The sequence below is a fragment of the Chiloscyllium punctatum genome, chromosome 52, assembly GCF_047496795.1.
Source record: "Chiloscyllium punctatum isolate Juve2018m chromosome 52, sChiPun1.3, whole genome shotgun sequence".
In the NCBI taxonomy this organism is placed as follows: domain Eukaryota; kingdom Metazoa; phylum Chordata; class Chondrichthyes; order Orectolobiformes; family Hemiscylliidae; genus Chiloscyllium; species Chiloscyllium punctatum.
The window spans coordinates 41083822-41102311 of NC_092790.1; positions in this window are offsets into that span (position 1 = coordinate 41083822).

Below are 18490 nucleotides of genomic sequence, written 5' to 3' on the forward strand. Positions count from 1 at the left end.
CCCTCCCCCCCTCCCCCGCCATGTGGGGAGGACACTGAAAGAGCCAAAGAGGTCCAGGACGCCTCATGTGGAGATTCTGCAACATCCATGTCCCACCGACCGATTAAGGAACAATGTTCAGTGAATGACAATTCTTGCTTTAAAATCACTGGCAGTTCCACCTTCAGTCCTTTCACTTCCAATAAAACGCACAGATACCTCACTGCCCAGAAACACAGACACAAAACTACACAGAGGTATTGCTAAACACCCAAATATACGATCACGCACAATACTTACTAGGAGATAGGCATTGACACACGAAAAACACACAGAGACATATACCTCACATACAAATAGACACTAACGCAGATAGAAACACAGACAGACAGATGTAGACACACAAACACACAGATGGCAAGCAAATGGACACACACATGCGTATATATACACACACATACAGACACACACACACATACAGACACACAGAGGCACAGACACAAGTATGATTAAGACACAAAATGATATGTTTTTGATTTGTAAGTGGATCAAGGATTCTCGGAAAAGGCTGAAGAATGAGGTCGAGGTACACTTTAGTGTCATCTGTAAATTTATTAATCCATTCACCTATGCTTGCGTCTTAGTCATTTATAAAAATGACAAACAGCAGTCGTCCCAAAACAGACCCTTGTGGCACACCACTAGTCATTGGACTCCAGGCTGAATATTTTCCATCAACCACCACTTTCTGCCTTCTTTCAGAAAGCTTGTTTCAAATCCAAACTGCTAAATCGCCCTCAATGTCAACCTCTGCATTTTCTCCAACAGCTTACCATGTGGAACCTTTTCAAAGACTTTACTGAAGTCATGTATACCACGTCAAATGCCCTATTCTCATCTACATGCTTGGTCACCTTCTCAAAAAACTCATTGAGACTTGTGCAACACGACCTGCCTTTGATGAAACCATATTGACTATCTGAAATCAAATTGTTGCTTGCTCGATGATTATAAATCTTATCCGTTATAATCCTTTCTAACAACTTTCCTACAACAGAAGCAAGGCTCGCTGGTCTATAATTACTTGGGTCATCTCTCCTGCCCTTCTTGAACAAGGGCACAACATTTAGAATCCTCCAGTCCTCGGGTACTAAACCTGTAGACTATGACAACTCAAATATCAAAGTTAAAGGCTCTGCTATCTCCTCCCTAGCTTCCCAGAGAATCCTCAGATAAATCCCATCTGGCCCAGGGGACTTCTCTACATTCATTCCTTCTAGAATTGATAACACCTGTTCGTAAATAACCTCGATCCTTTCTAGTCTAATACCTCGTAACTCATTCTTCACCTCTACAATATTCTCCTTTTCCTGAGTGAAAACCGATGAGAAATGTTCCTTTAGCGACTCTCCGATCTCCACAAGGTTCACACTCAATTTCCCGTTTCTGTCTTTGACTGGCCCTATTCCTACCCTAATCATCCTTTTATTCCTCACATACATGTAGAAAGTTTTAGGGTTCTCTTTTATTCTATTTGCTAAAGACTGCTCGTGTCCTCTCTATTCTCTTCTTAACTCTCTCTTTAAATCCTTCCGAGCTGATCTGTAACTCTCCATCACCTCATCTGAACCAGCTTGCCTCATCAACACATAAGCTTCCTCCTTCTTCTTAACAAAAGATGCAATTTCTATAGTAAACCATGGTTCCCTTACCGTATCACTTCTTCCCTGTGTGACAGAGACATACCTTTCAAGGACACACAATAACTGTTCCTGAAACCAGCTCCACATTTCCACTCTTTGCATTCCCTGCATTTTGCTGCCCCATTCTATGCATCCTAATTCTTGCCTAATCGGATTATAATTGCCCTTACCCCATCGATAACTCTTGACCTAGGGAATGTACCTATCCCTTTCAATCGCTAAACTAAACATAACTGAATTATGGTCAATCTCTCCAAAATGTTCAACTCCAACTAAATCAAAACTTGGCCTGGCTCATTACCAAGCACCAGATCCAAAGTGGCCTCTCCTCTTGTTTGCCCTTTGACATACTGTGTCAGTAAAGCCTCCTGTACACATTGGACAAAAACTGATCCATCCAACGTCCTAGAGTTACAGCATTTCCAGTCAATGTTAGGAATGGTAAAGACCCCATAATGACCACCCTGTTCCTTTCACTCCTACCCAGAATAATTTTGCTAATCGTCTTTTCCACCTCCCTGGAACTCTGGGGAGGCTATAAAAAACTCCAAGCAGTGTGACCTCTCCTCTCCTGTTTCTAACCTCAGCCCACACTACCTCAGTAGACGAGTCCTCAGAAAAGGTTCTCAGAGCCAACGTTATACTATCCTTGGCTACAAAGACCACACTTCCTCCTTTTTTACCGCCTTGCCTGTTCTTATTGAAAGAGCTTGAAAATCTCTCACCCAAGTTCCTATAATAGCTTTGATGTCCCAATCCCATGTTCTGAAACATGTGCTGAGTAGATCAGCCTTCCCGGTAAAACCCATTGCACCGAAGTAAATGCATTTTAGTTCTTCAGAATTACTATATACTCTGATTGTCTCACCTTTCTTTCTAACTGGCATGTTGTCATCACATTCAGAGATTTCTCCATCCATCCTACCATTTACACTGCTACTTAAATTACCTCCACTTGCCTCGTCTGTCAATATAAAGTCTGCATTTATAGGGTGAGCAAATCTCCCTGCTAAGATATCGATGGCTTTCTCGTTTAGATTGGACCAATCCTTTTGGAACGGGCCGTTTCTATTCCAAAAGACATTCCAATCTCCCAAAAACCTGAATCCGTCAACAACACAGTAGCTCTTCATGCCATTTATTTTTCTCCTTTAACCTTTTTTTACCCTTCCCCGCTCGAATTTGTCATTGGGAGCAAACCAGTCATTACTATTTTAAGGTTTTATTTTTAATCCTCTACATCACCTCTTTAATTCCCTCCGGACTGTTTCAATCTTTTCACTAAAAATGTTATTCATACCAATATATACAATAATTTCTGGCTTCTAAATTACACCTTTAACAATATGCTTGAGACTTTCTGAGATGTTCTTAATCCTAATACCGGGAAAACAATAAACCATCCTAAATTTTCGCTCACTGCCACAGAATCTCCTGCTTCTGCCCCTGACAGGAGAGACCCCTGTAGCAATAAATATACAAAATCTTCTCAATCGCTGCCTAACATAAGAATTTTTCCAACAGTCCAATAACCAATGACCCTTCCATTTTCCTCAGAGAGACTAACCCCTTCAACAGTTCCAAAAACAGGGCATCTGTTTGATAGAGGAATAGCCACCAGAGATTTTTGAACTACCATCTTACCTGTCCTGACAGTTACCCAGCTATCTGACTGATTTTGCTGGATAATAACTTCCAGCCATCTCCCTCTCTACCTTCGATATATGGCCTTAAAGGTATTATGCCTATAAACAGAAGTTTTCATGACATTAAACCAGAAAATATATCCGTATACACATCAAACATATAAAAAATAAATAAAACCAACCGTTTAGAAAACTAACTCAACAAAAATATTCCTCTTCAATAAATTTCTTGAAAAAAAAAGTCTTCTCCAGAGCTGACCGCGTGTAGAGCTCTCCAGAATAAAGGCACATCTTCCTATTTAAAAATAGTTTTGAAACAAAAAAAAACTAATGCATTTAAAACAAACAAGAAGACTTTTGAAACATATGTAGACTTTTCTGGTTGTTTTTGTAAACACCCCCCTCCGAAAAACTCATTAAAACAATGCTCATTTGAACAAAAGTATATTTTTTTTGCTTTTTGGGGGGTTTGTTTTTGAATGTTAATAAAACAAAATGGAAAAATAATCATACATTAATAAACTATATGAGCTACATTAAATAGAAAAAAAAACATAATTAATCTTTAACTATGCTTGCAATCCCAGGAGCAGCTGTAAGATCCATACTGCTCTACGAACACGTTTTGTTTTACAATTGAAAGAAAAGTTGATAAAGTGCTTTTTTTTATTAAATCATTTGATTTGTTAAAGAAAAACGTTTCCTTTTCTGTTTATCTAATTTAAGACCAAGTTAAGCTTTAGTGTAAAACTGGCAAGAGATCTCACAGCCATGTTATGCGCCACTTGCTCAATGTGGGAGTTCAGTGACACTGCTGATGCCTCTGTTCATGTACAGGGCGTGTGTCCATCTGGAGCTCTTGTTAGAGGGGATGATGGCTCTGGAGTTGCGGATGGACTTAGCCTGGAGCACACACAATGCGGAGGAGGTTGTCGATAGCACATTCAGTGAACTGATCACATCACAGATTAGGATTGCTGAAGGAGAAAGAGAATTGGTGACCAAAAGGCAGAGAAAGAGCAGGAAGGCACTGCAGGTGTCCCCTGCGGTCACCTCCCTCCTTGGCAGGGATACTGTTTTGGGAGAGATGGCTCACCAGGAGCAGGCAGCAGTAGCCAGGTTAAGAGCACCGTGGTTGGCTCTGCTGTTGAGAAGGCGGGAAAAAAGACTGGAAGGGTTAAGTCATAGGGGATTCAATTTTAAAAGAAGTAGATAGGCATTTGTCTGGTAGAAGCCGAGACTCCCAAATGGTATGCTGCCTTCCAGGTTCAAGGGACAGGAATGCCTCGGATTGACTGCAGAACATTCTGAAGGGGAAGGGTGAACATCCAGTTTTCATGGTGCATGTAGGCACCAATGATATAGGTTAAAAAATCAGGATGAGGTCCTACAAACAGATTTAGGCAGTTAGGAGTCAAGTTAAGATGCAGAACCTCAGAGTTTGTAATCTCAGGAATGCTACCAATGCCACGTGCTAGTCAGAGTAGAAATGAAAGAATAGGCAAGATGACTGCGTTGCTTGAGAGATGGTCCAGGAGGGAGGGGTTCTGATTTTTGGGACATTGAGCCCGGTTATCTGGGAGGTGGTACTGTTACAAATTGGAAGTCTACACCGGGCTGGAATGGAAACAATATCCTTCGGGGTACTTTTGCTCATGCTGCTTCGGAGGGTTTAAACTAATGTGGCAGAGGGATGGGAACCAAATGAGGATGTTAGTTGACATTAAGAAAATAGCAACTGCAGCCTGTAAGGAAATAGATAATGAAGTCAGCGTGAGTAAGGGGAAGAGTCAGCAGGGAGTAGACGATGAACACAAAGGGTCAGGTTATCTGAGGTGCATTTGTTTTCATGCAAGACTTGTCGTATGTGCAGATAAACACAGGGCTTGGATTTGTACCTGGGAGTTGATATTATTGCTCTTACTGATACTTGTTTGAGGGAAGGGCATGACTGGCAAGTAAATATCCCAGGATATCAATGTTTCAGGTGGGATAAAGAGGGGGGAAAGGGGTATAGGAGTTGCATCACTGGTCAGAGGATACCTCAGTTGTGCTGCAGGAGGGCACTATGGAGGACTCGAACAGTGAGGCAATAAGGGTAAAGCTCAAAAATAGGAAAGGTGCAGTAACAATGTTGGGGCTGAACTACAGGCCTCCCAACAGTGAGCGTGAGATGAAAGTACAAATATGTAAACAGATCATGGAAAGATGTGGGAGCAACTTGGTGGTGGTGATAGGCGATTTGATTTTCGCAACATTGACTGGGATTCACTTAATATTAGAGGACTGGATGAAGCAGAATTTGTAAGGAGCAGCCAGGAGAGTTTTTGAGCAGTATGTAAATAGTCCAACTCAGGAAAGGGCCATATTTGCCGTGGTGCTGGGGAATGAGCCTGGCCAGGTGGGTGAAGTTTCAGTTGGGGATTACTTTGGAACTATTGATCACAATTCCATATGTTATAGAATACGCAAGGACAAAGGCAAGAATTGTCCTAAAGGAAGAGTGCTAAATTGGGGGAAGGCCAGCTGCACCAAAATTCAGCAGAAGTTGCGGAATATAGATTGTGAGCAGGTGTTTAGAGGTAAATCTACATTTGATACATGGGAAGCTTTTAAAGAGAGGTTGATTAGAGTTAAGGTCATATATGCTTCTGTGGAAATGAAGGGTAGGAATGGCAAGATTAGGAAACCATGGATGACAGCTGAAACTGTGAGACTAGCTTAGTGGAAAAAGGAAGTGTACATAAGGTCTAGGCGACTGAAGACAGACAAAGTTTGGGAAGAATATCGGGAATGTAGGGCCAATCTGAAACAAGGAATTAAGAGGGCTAAAAGAGTTCATGAGATATATTTAGCAAAGACGATTATGGAAAATCCAAAGACTTTTATTCATATATAAGGAGCAAGAGGGTAGGTAGAGGAAGGGTTGGACAACTCAAGGACAAAGGAGGAAAGTTATGTGTGGAGTCAGAGAAAATGGGTGAGATTCTTAATGAGCACTATGTATCGGTATTCACGAAGGAGAAATGTTGAGATTAGGTATGGATGCTTGATTACTCTAGGTCAATTCGAAATAAGGAGAGAAGAAGTTTTGGTTATTCTAAAAGGCATTAAGGTGGCCAAGTTCCCAGGTCCAGATGGGATCTATCCCAGGTTACTGAGGGAAGTGACAGAGGAAACAGGTGGGACCATAACAGATATATTTGCAGCATCTTTGAACATGGGTGAAATCCCGGAGTACTGGAAAATTGCGAATGGTGTTCCCTTGTTTAAGAATGGCGACCCTGACATTAGTGGCAGGGAAGCTGTAGGAAGAAAATACTGAGGGATAGGATGTATTCCCAGTTGGAAGAAAATGTGCTCATCAGTGATAGGCAACATAGTTTTGTGCAGGGAATGTCATGTCATGCCAACTTAACAGAACTCTTTGAGGAAGTGGCAATTTGCTTGTTGAGTGAAGGTCTTTAGATGTCATATAAATGGACTTTAGTAAGGCATTTGATAGGGTTCCCCATGGTACACTGATTGAGAAAATGAAGTCGCATCGGGTCTAGGCTGTACGAGCTAGTTGGATAGAAAAGTGGCTATGCCACAGCTCATGGAGATTAGTAGTGAAAGGGAGTTTCTGAAAATGAAGACCTGTGACCAGTGGTGTTCAACAGGGATCTATGCTGGGACCACTGCTGTTTTCGATATACAGAAGTGATCTGGACAAAGGTATAGATGGCCTGATTAGCAATTTTTGCAGATGCCACGAAGATTGGTGGAGTCGCAGATAGTGAAGGGGATTGTAAGAGAGTAATGAACGATATAGATGTATTGTAGAGTTGGCAGAGAAATGGTAGATGAAATTCAATCCGGGCAAATGTGATGTGATGCAATTTGGAAGGTCTAATTCAAGAGTGAAATATACAGAAAATTGATAAGTGCTGGGATAAATTGATGTTCAGTGATTTCTGGGTGTTCAGGTCCATTGTTTCCAGAAGATGGCATAATGTGGTCAAGAGGGCATATCGCATGCTTTCCTTCATTCAATGGGGTATTGAATACAAGTGTTGACAGGTCATGTTACAGTTGTATAAGACTTTTTGTTCCCCACATTTGGAATACTGCCTACACACCTGGTTGCCACATTACAAAAAGGATGTGGATGCAATGGAGAGGATGCAGAAGAGGTTCGCTGTGTATGGTGTGTGCTCACAAAGAAGAGATTTTGAGTAGATCAGCGTTATTTTCATTAGAAAGATGGAGGTCGAGCTGGGAACCTGATTGAGGTCTAGAAAATCACGAGAGATATAGACAGGATGGAGAGCAAGATTCTTTCCCCAGAGTGGGGGACTCAATTACTAGGGGTCACGAGTTCAAAGTAAGAGGGGAAAAGTCTAGGGTAGATATGGGTGGAAATTCCTTTTTGCCGAGGGTGATGGGTGTCTGGAACACGTTGCCAACAGAGATGGTAGAGGCGGTCACGATAGCATTATTTAAGATGTACCTGGACAGACATATGTATGGGTAGGGAGCAAAGGGACACAGACTCTTAGAAGATATGTGTCAGGTTTAGGTAGAGGATCTGGATCAGTGCAGGCTTGGAGGGCCAAAGGGCCTGTTCTTGTGCTGTAATTTTGTTTTTTTCTTTGATATCAGACAGCTTGGAATCTTTGTACATATTCTCAATCATATGGGAATTTCTCATCCTTTCACTTCACTCCAATTGCAAAGGATCGTAATTGACACATACATACACAGGTACACACCCAAAGAAACAGACACAGATACACATGCATACAAACATAACCACATAGATCCATACACACCTATACACACATACAATGTATTACTTTGTCGAAGAATATCAATAACATGATCAATAATTAGAATCATACCTAGGATTCAGGATAAAGGAAGGATGAGAGATATTGTCTTATTCTATTTGAAAAGACCATTATCTGAAGTTACTGCGGTAAACATCATACAACACCAGGTTATATTCCAACAGGTTTATTTGGAAGCACTAGCTTTCAATGCGCTGCTCCTTCATCAGGTGTTTGTGGAGTGTAAGATCGTAAGACACAAAATTTAGATCAAAATATTAGAGTGCCATGCAACTGAAATAGTATATTGAACAAACCTGGATTTTTAAGTCTTTCATCTTTTAGAATGGGTTACAGTTTTCGGTTCATTAATATGTAAATCCCAGAACTTCATTTAAGTCATCTTCTCAGGATAACTTAAGGATTTACAACAAAAGGTGACATCTCAGCTCAGACAATGCATTAAAGATGTGAAGTCAGAGTCTGTCTGTTTCCCAATCTTGAGTTAGACTGGCTCTATTTCCAAAGTGGAATTAACAAAATATTTAATGCAATGACTGCCTGCTTTGACTGCCTGCAGTGTGTACATTTTTGAGCAAAACAGAACGTATCTGCAAATATATGTCTGCAAATATAATGATATTAAACTGATGTGGTGGTTAATATAGATTGTAAATGTTCCAATGCCTCCTGGCACTATTCTGTCCAATGAAATTCCATGTTCTTCTTTCGTAAATCTGTCAGTAGTGCCCCCATGCTGCTGAAATTTGGAACAAACTTTCTGTCAATGTGCTCAGTCCCAAGAGTCGAAGCACCAATTTCTCCATGCTCAAGGAAATTCCTCCACTGCTTTCATCCAAGCGTTTCTTGGGATCATCCTTCCATATTCGATATTATGTCCTAAGAATGTCACATATTATGTTTTTTTAATTTATTTCCAGTTTTGTTTTTAGGAATCACTCAAAGCATTTTGCCAACTGTCACATGTGATCTTTCCATGAATGGGTAAAGATCACCACATCATCAGATTATTTCTTAATCTGGCCACAAGTTAGTTCATGAGTCTTTGGAATGTGGCTGGTGTGCTCTTCATTCCAAAGGGTATTACTTTGAATTGATACAGTCCACTTGGGTTAACAAATGCAGAAACTTCTTTGGCTTTCTCGATTAAAGATTACTGTTTGTAACAATGCAGTAAATCAACTTTGCGATATAACTGGCTTTTCAAACTTTCTCTGTACTGTTCTCCAAACTCATTATCGGCTATGAGAGCAAATTTGTTACCTCGTTGACCTTCCAATAGTCCAAAGAAAATTGTTGAGTTCCATCAGCTATGGGAACTAACAAGATCAGTGAACTCCACTCCACTCTGCCTTGGTTCGATGATGTCTTCATTGAGTATCACATTCACTTCCTTCTGGACCTGTTGGGTTTTGAAAGGATTAAGCCAGTAAAGGTATTGTTTTATTGGAATAGCATTCCCTACTTCCACCTCATGCACGCTGGTATTAGATCTCCCATTTTATTCCTGCATATGTCCGCATACTGCTGCAACAAACCTTTGAACGGTGTTCTTTGCTCCTGAGACAGATAGCTAATTCTCTCTTCCTTTCTTTAAGGACTTCCTCATTATTTAACGTACTTTGAGGCACAGCAAACTCCATTATATCTGGATCTGATTCCTCACTCGGCAGTGCAATAAATAATACCTGCTTCTCCAATTCCCTGTCGCTATTATAGTAAGGTTTCAACATATTCAGATGGCATGCCCAATGCAACTTCTCTTCTGACCAGCAGCTTTATCAGATAGCTTGCCTGACTCAACTTTTTCTCAATTTGATAGGGACCATTAAACCTGCCTTTGAAGGCGTCTCCTACTACTGGTAACAATACGAATGCATCATCTGGGAAAACGTCTGAATTGTATAGTTTGTATCTGCCCACTGCTTCATTCTCCGTGGTGCCCTATTCAGGTACTGCTTAGTTTACTGACCTTCCCGATTTAATTGTTCCATCACCAGTGCTACATGATCCAAGTGTGAGATCTCTGACTTCAATCCAATCAAATTTTTAGTTTCAACGGCCCTCTCACTTCCTGTCCAAATATTAGCTCAAAGGTAGTAAACTGAGTAGATTCATTTGGGACATCTCTCATGGCAATCTATACAAGTTCGATACCTTGATCCAATCATTCAGTGTATCCTGAATGTATAATGTCTTCAGGGTCAATGCCACCTTTCCAAGGCTGCCTGGGATTTTGGATGATACGGACTTAATTTAAAGTGTTGTAGATTAGAGTGGTGCTGGAAAAGCACAGCAGTTCATGCAACATCCGAGGAGCAGGAAAATCGACGTTTCGGGCAAAAGCTTTTCATCAGGATTCGATTTTCCTTCTCCTCGTATTCTGCCTGAACTGTTGTGCTTTTCCAGCACCATTCTAATCTAGAATCTGGTTTCCAGCAGCTGCAGTCCTTGTTTTTATGTAGTTTAATGTTGTATGCTATCCAAACTTCCTTAAAAAATCTCAGCAGTATAATGGGACCGTTGGCCTGATTGAATCTCTCCAGGTAGCCCATAATGTGTAAAAAAAGCTACCAACTCCTCCACCATCCTTTTTGTCTTAATACTCCGCAATGGAATTGCCTCCGGAATCTAGTAGACGTATGCATTATGGTTAGCAAGTGCTGATTCCCAAATTACTGTTAGGGAGGGGACCTCCACTATCAATCATAACATGTGTGAAAGATTCTTCAAAAGCGGGAATTGGCAACCAAGCTACTGATTTTATTACTGCCTGTGGCATACCTACCATTAGGCATGTAATAACATGTGTGGCAATATTTAACCACATTCTTGTGCATGCCAGGCCAATGGAAGTGCTTTTATACATTAGCCTAAGTCCTCCTTACACCTAGGTGACGTCCTTCTGGTAATTCATGTTCTTCCCATAACACTTGCTATCTGTATTCTACAGGCAACACAATCTGGTGCACCTTTGCCCATTTCTCCTCTGCACGAACCTGCTGGGGTGTCTACTTTTGTTTTAGGCTTCTGTCCTTCAGATAATAACCCTCAGGAATATATTCTGGTTCCTTTTCTAAGTTTGCATCATAATATATATCTTCTCATCTTTCTGTTGCAAGTCTCTTAGCCTTTCTGGGCTAAACGCTTCTGACAGACCCACTGTCTGTTAAGGGTTTTCTTGTACCATTACATCAAACAGGGTGTCAGCTAACTGAACCTCAACTTCTTCGTCATTCCTTCTTGCTGTAACTTATGACAGTGCCTTCTTACTACGACACAGTCTGGAAAACTTCCATGGCATTCTTCTTGTAACTCCTTAGTTCTCTGATCTTCCGTTGGCTTCTCCACTACAAAGGGGTGTCACTCACATCTTGGATCCTGCTAAATAACTCCCAAGAAGAAATTATATTCCTGATACTGACATTCTGTCAATTCCTCCTATTGTTACTTCCCCAGTCTTTATTTGGCGTTTCAACCTGATCTTTCACAGGAGAACGCTAACTTTCTGCTTATCTAGTCAACAAATTACTACTGTCTCGGGTAACATGTCGGAAAGCGTGATAATACTTTCATTTCTTGCCATCAGAGACTGACCAGATCCCATACCTCATGAAATAATAACTTGTTTCCATTCTCTTCCTGGTCTTCCTGAGTAAACCTTTCCCACAGAGATAAAGTCTTTTCAAAAATCAACAACCAGCTCAGTATCCCACCCCTGCCAAGGCTGTGCACTCTCCTGAAGCTCCTCGGCTTTTCTTTGGGTCTCCTTTACTACTTTCCCTAATACCATTGGATTAGCCTCTTTTTCTACATCTTTACCCATAATGTCATTCTTCCATCACCAGGACTGTAACTTTACAAGTCCCATCTTACCACAGCGGAAACACCTGAAGCCTTTCATTTTCTTGGAAATCTTTTTATCACCAATGGAGAACTATTCCAAGTCTGCCCAACTCTTTGTTTTATAGTGAAGGATCTCCCTTGCTTCCAATTTCTATCCCTCACAGAGGTGAAATTCGTGTCAGAAACTAAATTTCACGTCATGCATCAATGTAAATTTCTCGGCTGTCTCTGTTGCTCTTCTCACTTCTTGAACTTTTTGTTCATCACATAATTTCTCTGGAAATGAGTGTATGAACCCATCCAGCAGAATAAACTCTCTTGACTTCATTTCCATCCTCTGAACTTGATTTTCCTGACTAATTTGCAACTACTGAAGTTCACACACTCTCTCCCTTTCTCTTTCTCCTTCACCTCTCTCTTTGCTCAGCTAAGAAATTTCTCTCCTTTTCTCTCTCTCTCTCTTCAGTCTTTTACTCCATCTCGATCCAGTCTCCTTTTCTCTCTTTATCTTCTTTCTTCTCTCGATCTTTTTGCTCAGCTAATTTCCTTCTTTACGTTTCTTTTTCTTCTCATTGCGTTTGGCTCATACACAGTTTATATTTTTCTAACTCTGCTACACTTCTGTTTCTCTGATATACCTCAGTGTTTGACCAAGTCCATTTCAATTTCCTTATGTCCCTGGTTAAAACCAATTCTAATCTGTTTTCTAATTCCAAAAGAATATCCTTCCTCTGTCTTTCTAACCTTCCTTGGCAAAGCTGGGAAGCATCTTCAAACTTAGAAACTTTTTAGCAAAGTTAATAGCCATTTCCCTCCCTTTTAATTTGACTGACCACATGTAATCAAAATGACACAAATTATTTCACCTACGTTTTATTTAAAGATTTGCGACACTGTCACCAAGTGTTTAAATCTGCTGGGATCTTTGGTACCCCAATTCTGTTCAAACCGGTACAAATCCCAGACGAGCCCCCAATCTGTTAAAATGCAGAGGTCGAACGACTACTAAAAAAAGCTAAACACACAGAAACGCACGCCGCACCTTGTCATCTGTTCAAAGTGTGAGGGACTGAAAGGCAACACCTAATTTCCACTACTTAAAGAAAAGTGACAATTTTGTTTCTGAACAGAACACTAAACAAAACTATTAAGAAACTGAACATTGCTTCCCTTAACTGAGCACAACCCTATTGACATGCTGTTCCAATAACACACAATAAATATTACATTAACCTAATCACATGTCTACACAGTCTCTACCTTCTCTCCTGTATTCAATCTCTTACCCACTGATTTCACTGGGTCGTCTTATTCCTTTTTACGAAGCGAAAGTGAGAACTGCAGATGCTGGAGATTAGAGTCAATAGTGTTGTGCTGATGAAGGGCTCTTGCCCGAAATGTTAATACTGCTGCTTCTCGATGCTACCTGATCTGCTGTGCTTTTCCAGCACCACACTCTCGACTTATTTCTTTTTACTCCAAATATGTTTTACAGCAAAAGCTCTCTGATTTTTTTGAGAGCAAGATTTTAAACAGGGAGTTAGCTCTTCGACTCTACAGCAGTTGTTCTGTTATTCGGTGGCAGAAGCTCTACCCACTTTTCAAAATGCCCACTCTTTTTTATACCCCCATCATCGTTCCCTGTCACTGATCTGATGTCATCAAAACAATAAATTCAAACTCGAATTTCGAAACTTGGGTTTTAGTTTCCCGGGTATAGCTTAAACTATTTGGTTAAATTTTGATTGTTGTCAAAACAGCAACCAAACTCAGGTATCCATTTAACTGCCAATTGTTACATGCATCCATTTTGTAACAGCTCATCTCCGAGCCCTTTCATTTGGGCAGCTGAGCCTGCAATTTGAGTTTACTTCAATATTCAGAAAACAATGTTCATTTGAAATTGAATATATGTGCTATGGCTTCATAACAAATATCAATTAATTACACAAATCATTAGCGAAGATTAATATTCGAAGTGCATATTGAATTATTGTCATTCTTAAGTTGTTTACAATTAGCTAAAGCTCATAGATTTCATTGAGAAATTAAACTTGTTAATTATATGTTAATTCATAAGAACGCTAAATCGATTTGATTGTTGAATTGTTTGCTCACTGTGAATATGTAATGGTTTAGAGACAAACAACTTTCGAAATGTTAGAGAGAGAATGTATTCACTTGAATACTGACATTGAATATTTAATTGTGATCGTGCAAAAATAAGGCAAATATTCTCTGTTCAATATAAAATAACATGTAGTTTTCTTTTATTTTTGCATCATGTGTTGTAATGAGTTTATATTTTAGTTCCCAACATGTAGTAACAATGTAGTTGTTCTCAGGCATAATGCAGGCCTTGTTATGTGAAATAGTCGGAATTCACATGTTATTGCTGCCCCCAATTTACAAAACATAGTAGATATTGTATTATTGTTCATACCGGGAAACTCATCACTTGCAATCACGACCGACATAATTAATACATTCCAAAGGACCTGAATTCAGGCATAGTGCTACTGGAACTCACAGCTGCCTGTAATATTGAATGACACACTGGCCTGCTCCTCAACCTGTCCAGAGACTTTACAACCTGGGTCACGGCAGTTATTCAAACATACTATCACAAGAAATCATTCGTAGCTCATCCTGGGCAGGTGAAAACTAACCAATGGCCTATCACTGGTCTTAGTGTAGATATAAATGCTGTCCAAATTACGTACCAATGACTGACCAGCAAACAGGTCTTACAAATTCATCTTCTGTCTCAGCCTGCTGCAGGGAGCAGATGGATGGGCATGTCTTGCCAGAACACACCGCACAAGCCACTTGAGAGCATCTGGCCTGCCTCCTAGATTCCAGATATTTGCCCCCTGCACCAGACCCAGGATGAAGAAATTCACAATGTGGCTGTCTCCTGTAGCACACTATGTCTCACAGTGAACATTCTAAAGCCATAACCAACATATGTCACCTTCACACTCATCAGTGTCAAAATAAAATTGAACTTCTGTGTCGATGGCCAGAGATTAATACAAGGATCACCCAACCTACTTTAGAGTGGGTTTCGATCGAGATCAGTCCTGTATAGTGCATCTGAGGGAAACATCAGCAAATGCAAAGCCAAGAACCACTTAAATAACTGAACTGTGTGGATTTTGTCTGATGTATGTCACCACACACACATTATACTGACACTCAGTTGAATGAACAATGTGCACCATAAGTGGAAGTCTCGACCTAACGCCCCTCCCCAGCTTCCTCACCTCACTCCCTCCCCCATTCACCAATTGATGAGAATCCACTACCTGGGAGAAACAGTTGGTGCTTCAACTCAGGTGGTCCACTCCATAATGGCATGTTCAACCCACTTACGGACAGCTTTCCATTTCAGAGCTACATGTGGCGGTGACTTCCTGAGCCAATATGATTCCCAATATTTTGGGGATCATGGAATGAAAAACATAGGAAGGCACTAACAATTTTCTGTGAGAAACTCCACATGATGAGAGGCAGGTTTGATCTACCAGAAGGAGAGTAAGTATTGTTCACAAAGGGTCAGCACAAGCCTGTGCCCTGCACACTCCAGCACCATCGCTGTGAACACATGCACTTGTGAAGAGACTTAATAAACACTGCCAATTACCGAGGGATGTCCCCCTGCACACTGAGAGGGGAATTAATCAGCAGAAACTCATGGTATGTGGAGGTGATCGCTCAGTTCGGGAAAGTGGCATTTGATGCATCAATTTTTTAAAAAATGATGATTCAACAAACATTGCTTCTTATAGTCTTAGATTTACAGTTTTGATTCATAAATTGGGAAGCCTGAAAAGAAACAGTGAATGATTATAGAACTCCGAAGTACAGACGAGGTACAGACTCTTCCTGGAGTTATATTCCAGGCTGTTTGTCTTTAACTTGGAGCCAGGATGATTACATGTCAGACAGATGTGATAATGGAACAGATTGACACGTGAAATTGTGACATTTTTTGCCATCAGAGATGTGGTTGAAGGAGGTCAGGATTGGCAACTCTATAATCTGTAGCATAGCAACTATAGGTAGGAGATGCTATTGTTTTATTAATTAAGGGATCAATTACTGCTGTAAAGAGGGACAATATTTTGGACGGGCCTTCAACTGAGGCTTCAAGGATTGCGCGTAAAATAAAAAGATGACAGGTAATTGCTAGGGTCATATTAAAGATCACCAGTAAGAAGAAAATACATGAGCCAATGTGTAACTAATCACTGTCGTGTATAAAACAATAAGAGGGTAATTATATTTATGATTTTCAATATGCAACATTTATTGGTGCAGTCACGTGGTTTAAGAGTGGACAAATATTTTGACATTTATTGCTGAGTGCTTCTTGTATCAGCATGTGGAAGATACAACATCCTTTCAAACATATTTCAGCTCCCGACCTACTGTCAGGTCAACAAAGTTTGGTTTCAGATTGGCAGCAGAAAGGGTTATGGGAGTTCGTGTTTATCAATCTGAAAAAGGAAGCATACAGTTTCAACAGGTAATACATGTTATCGAAATAAGGAGGGTCGTGGGGACTGAAGGACATTATGGAGACAGGGAGTGATGTGGGGACTGTATGAGATTATGGACACAGAGAGTGCAGTGGTGACTGAAGAAATTATGGAGATAGGGACTGTTGTGGAGCCTGAAAGGGGCCAAAGAGTGATGAAGCGCTGTTGGGCCTGAAGGAGGTTGCACAGATCAGGAGGATCATGGGGATTGAAGGAGGTTACTCTGAACGGGAAGGTGGTTTGGTCAGGATGAGATTCTGGAGATGGGGGGGTCGTGCGGCCTTTTGGAGGTAATGGAGTTAGGGAGGTTTGTGGGGAATGAATCAGGTAACATGGATAGGAAGAGTCGGGGGGACTGAAGATGTTTATGGAGATAGGGAGGGCTGTGGGGACTGAAGGAGGTTATGTAGATAGTAAGTTTATAGAGAAGCACAGGAAAGAAGAGCAGGTAACTGCCATTTGACTACAGAGTCGATCCCACCATTCAATATGATCACGACTGATCATTTAACCCAGTACAGTATTCCTGCTTTCACACCTTACTCTGATATTATAGTGACTACTGGCATTTAGTGATACAGTGGGCTGTCGTAGCTGGGACGGGGTGTGGGGGCTGGGCGGGCGGGTGTCTTACAGAGATAGGGAGGGTTGTGGAAGCTGGGACAGGTGACAGATACAGGGCGGGTTTTAGGAATGGGAGGACTTTACACGGATTTTGGAGGAATGCAGGGATAGGACGTAATAACAATCACAGGGAGGATTTTGGGAGCTCGATGTGAGACGGGTCCAGCTGAGAACAGAAGGGAGTCAAACAGTCAGGGCAGGCAGGGACAAGGTAGGACTAATAAATTAAACTGCATTTATTTCAATGCAAGGGGCCGAACAGGGAAGGCAGATTAACTCAGGGCATGGTTAGGAACATGGGACTGGGATCTCATAGCAATTACAGAAACATGGCTCAGGGATGGGCAGGACTGGCAGCTTTATGTTCCAGGATACAAATGCTATAGGAAGAATGGAACGGGAGGCAAGAGAGGAGAGGGAGTGACATTGTTGATGAGGGATAGCATTACAGATGTGCTGAGTGATAATATTCCCAGAAATACATCCAGGGAAGTTATTTGGGTGGAATTGAGAAATAAGAAAGGAATGATCATCTTATTGGGATTGTATTATAGACCCCCCAATAGTCAGAGGGAAATTGAGAAACAAACTTGTAAGGGGATCTCAGCTGTCTGTAAGAATAATAGGGTAGGTATGGTAGGGGATTTTAACTTTCCAAACATAGACTGGGACTGTCATAGTGTTAAAGGTTTAGATGGACAGGAATTTCTTAAGTGTGTACAAGACAATTTTCTTCTTCAGTATGTGGATGTACCGACTAGAGAAGGTGCAAAACTTGACCTATTTTTAGGAAATAAGGCAGGGCAGGTGAGTGAGGTATCAGTGGGGGAGCACTTTGGGGACAGCGACCATAATTCTATTTGTTTTAAAATAGTGATGTAAAAGGATAGACCAGATATAAAATTTGATGTTCTAAATTGGAGAAAGGCTAATTTTGACGGTATCAGGCAAGAACTTTTGAAAGCTGATTGGAGGCAGATGTTCGCAGCTAAAGGGACGTCTGGAAAATGGGAAGCCTTCAGAAATGAGATAACAAGAGGCCAGAGAAAGTATATTCCTGTCAGGGTGAAAGGGAAGGCTGCTAAATATTGGGAATTCTGGATGACTAAAGAAATTGAACGTTTGGTTCAGAAAAAACAAGGAAGCATATGTCAAGTATAGACAGGATAGATCGAGTGAATCCTTAGAAGAGTATAAAGGAAGTAGGAGTATACTTTGAAGGGCAAAACGCGAACATGAGATAGGTCTGAAAAATAGAATTCAGGAGAATGCAAAGGGCTTTTACAAATTCATTAAGAACAAAAGGGTTACCAGGG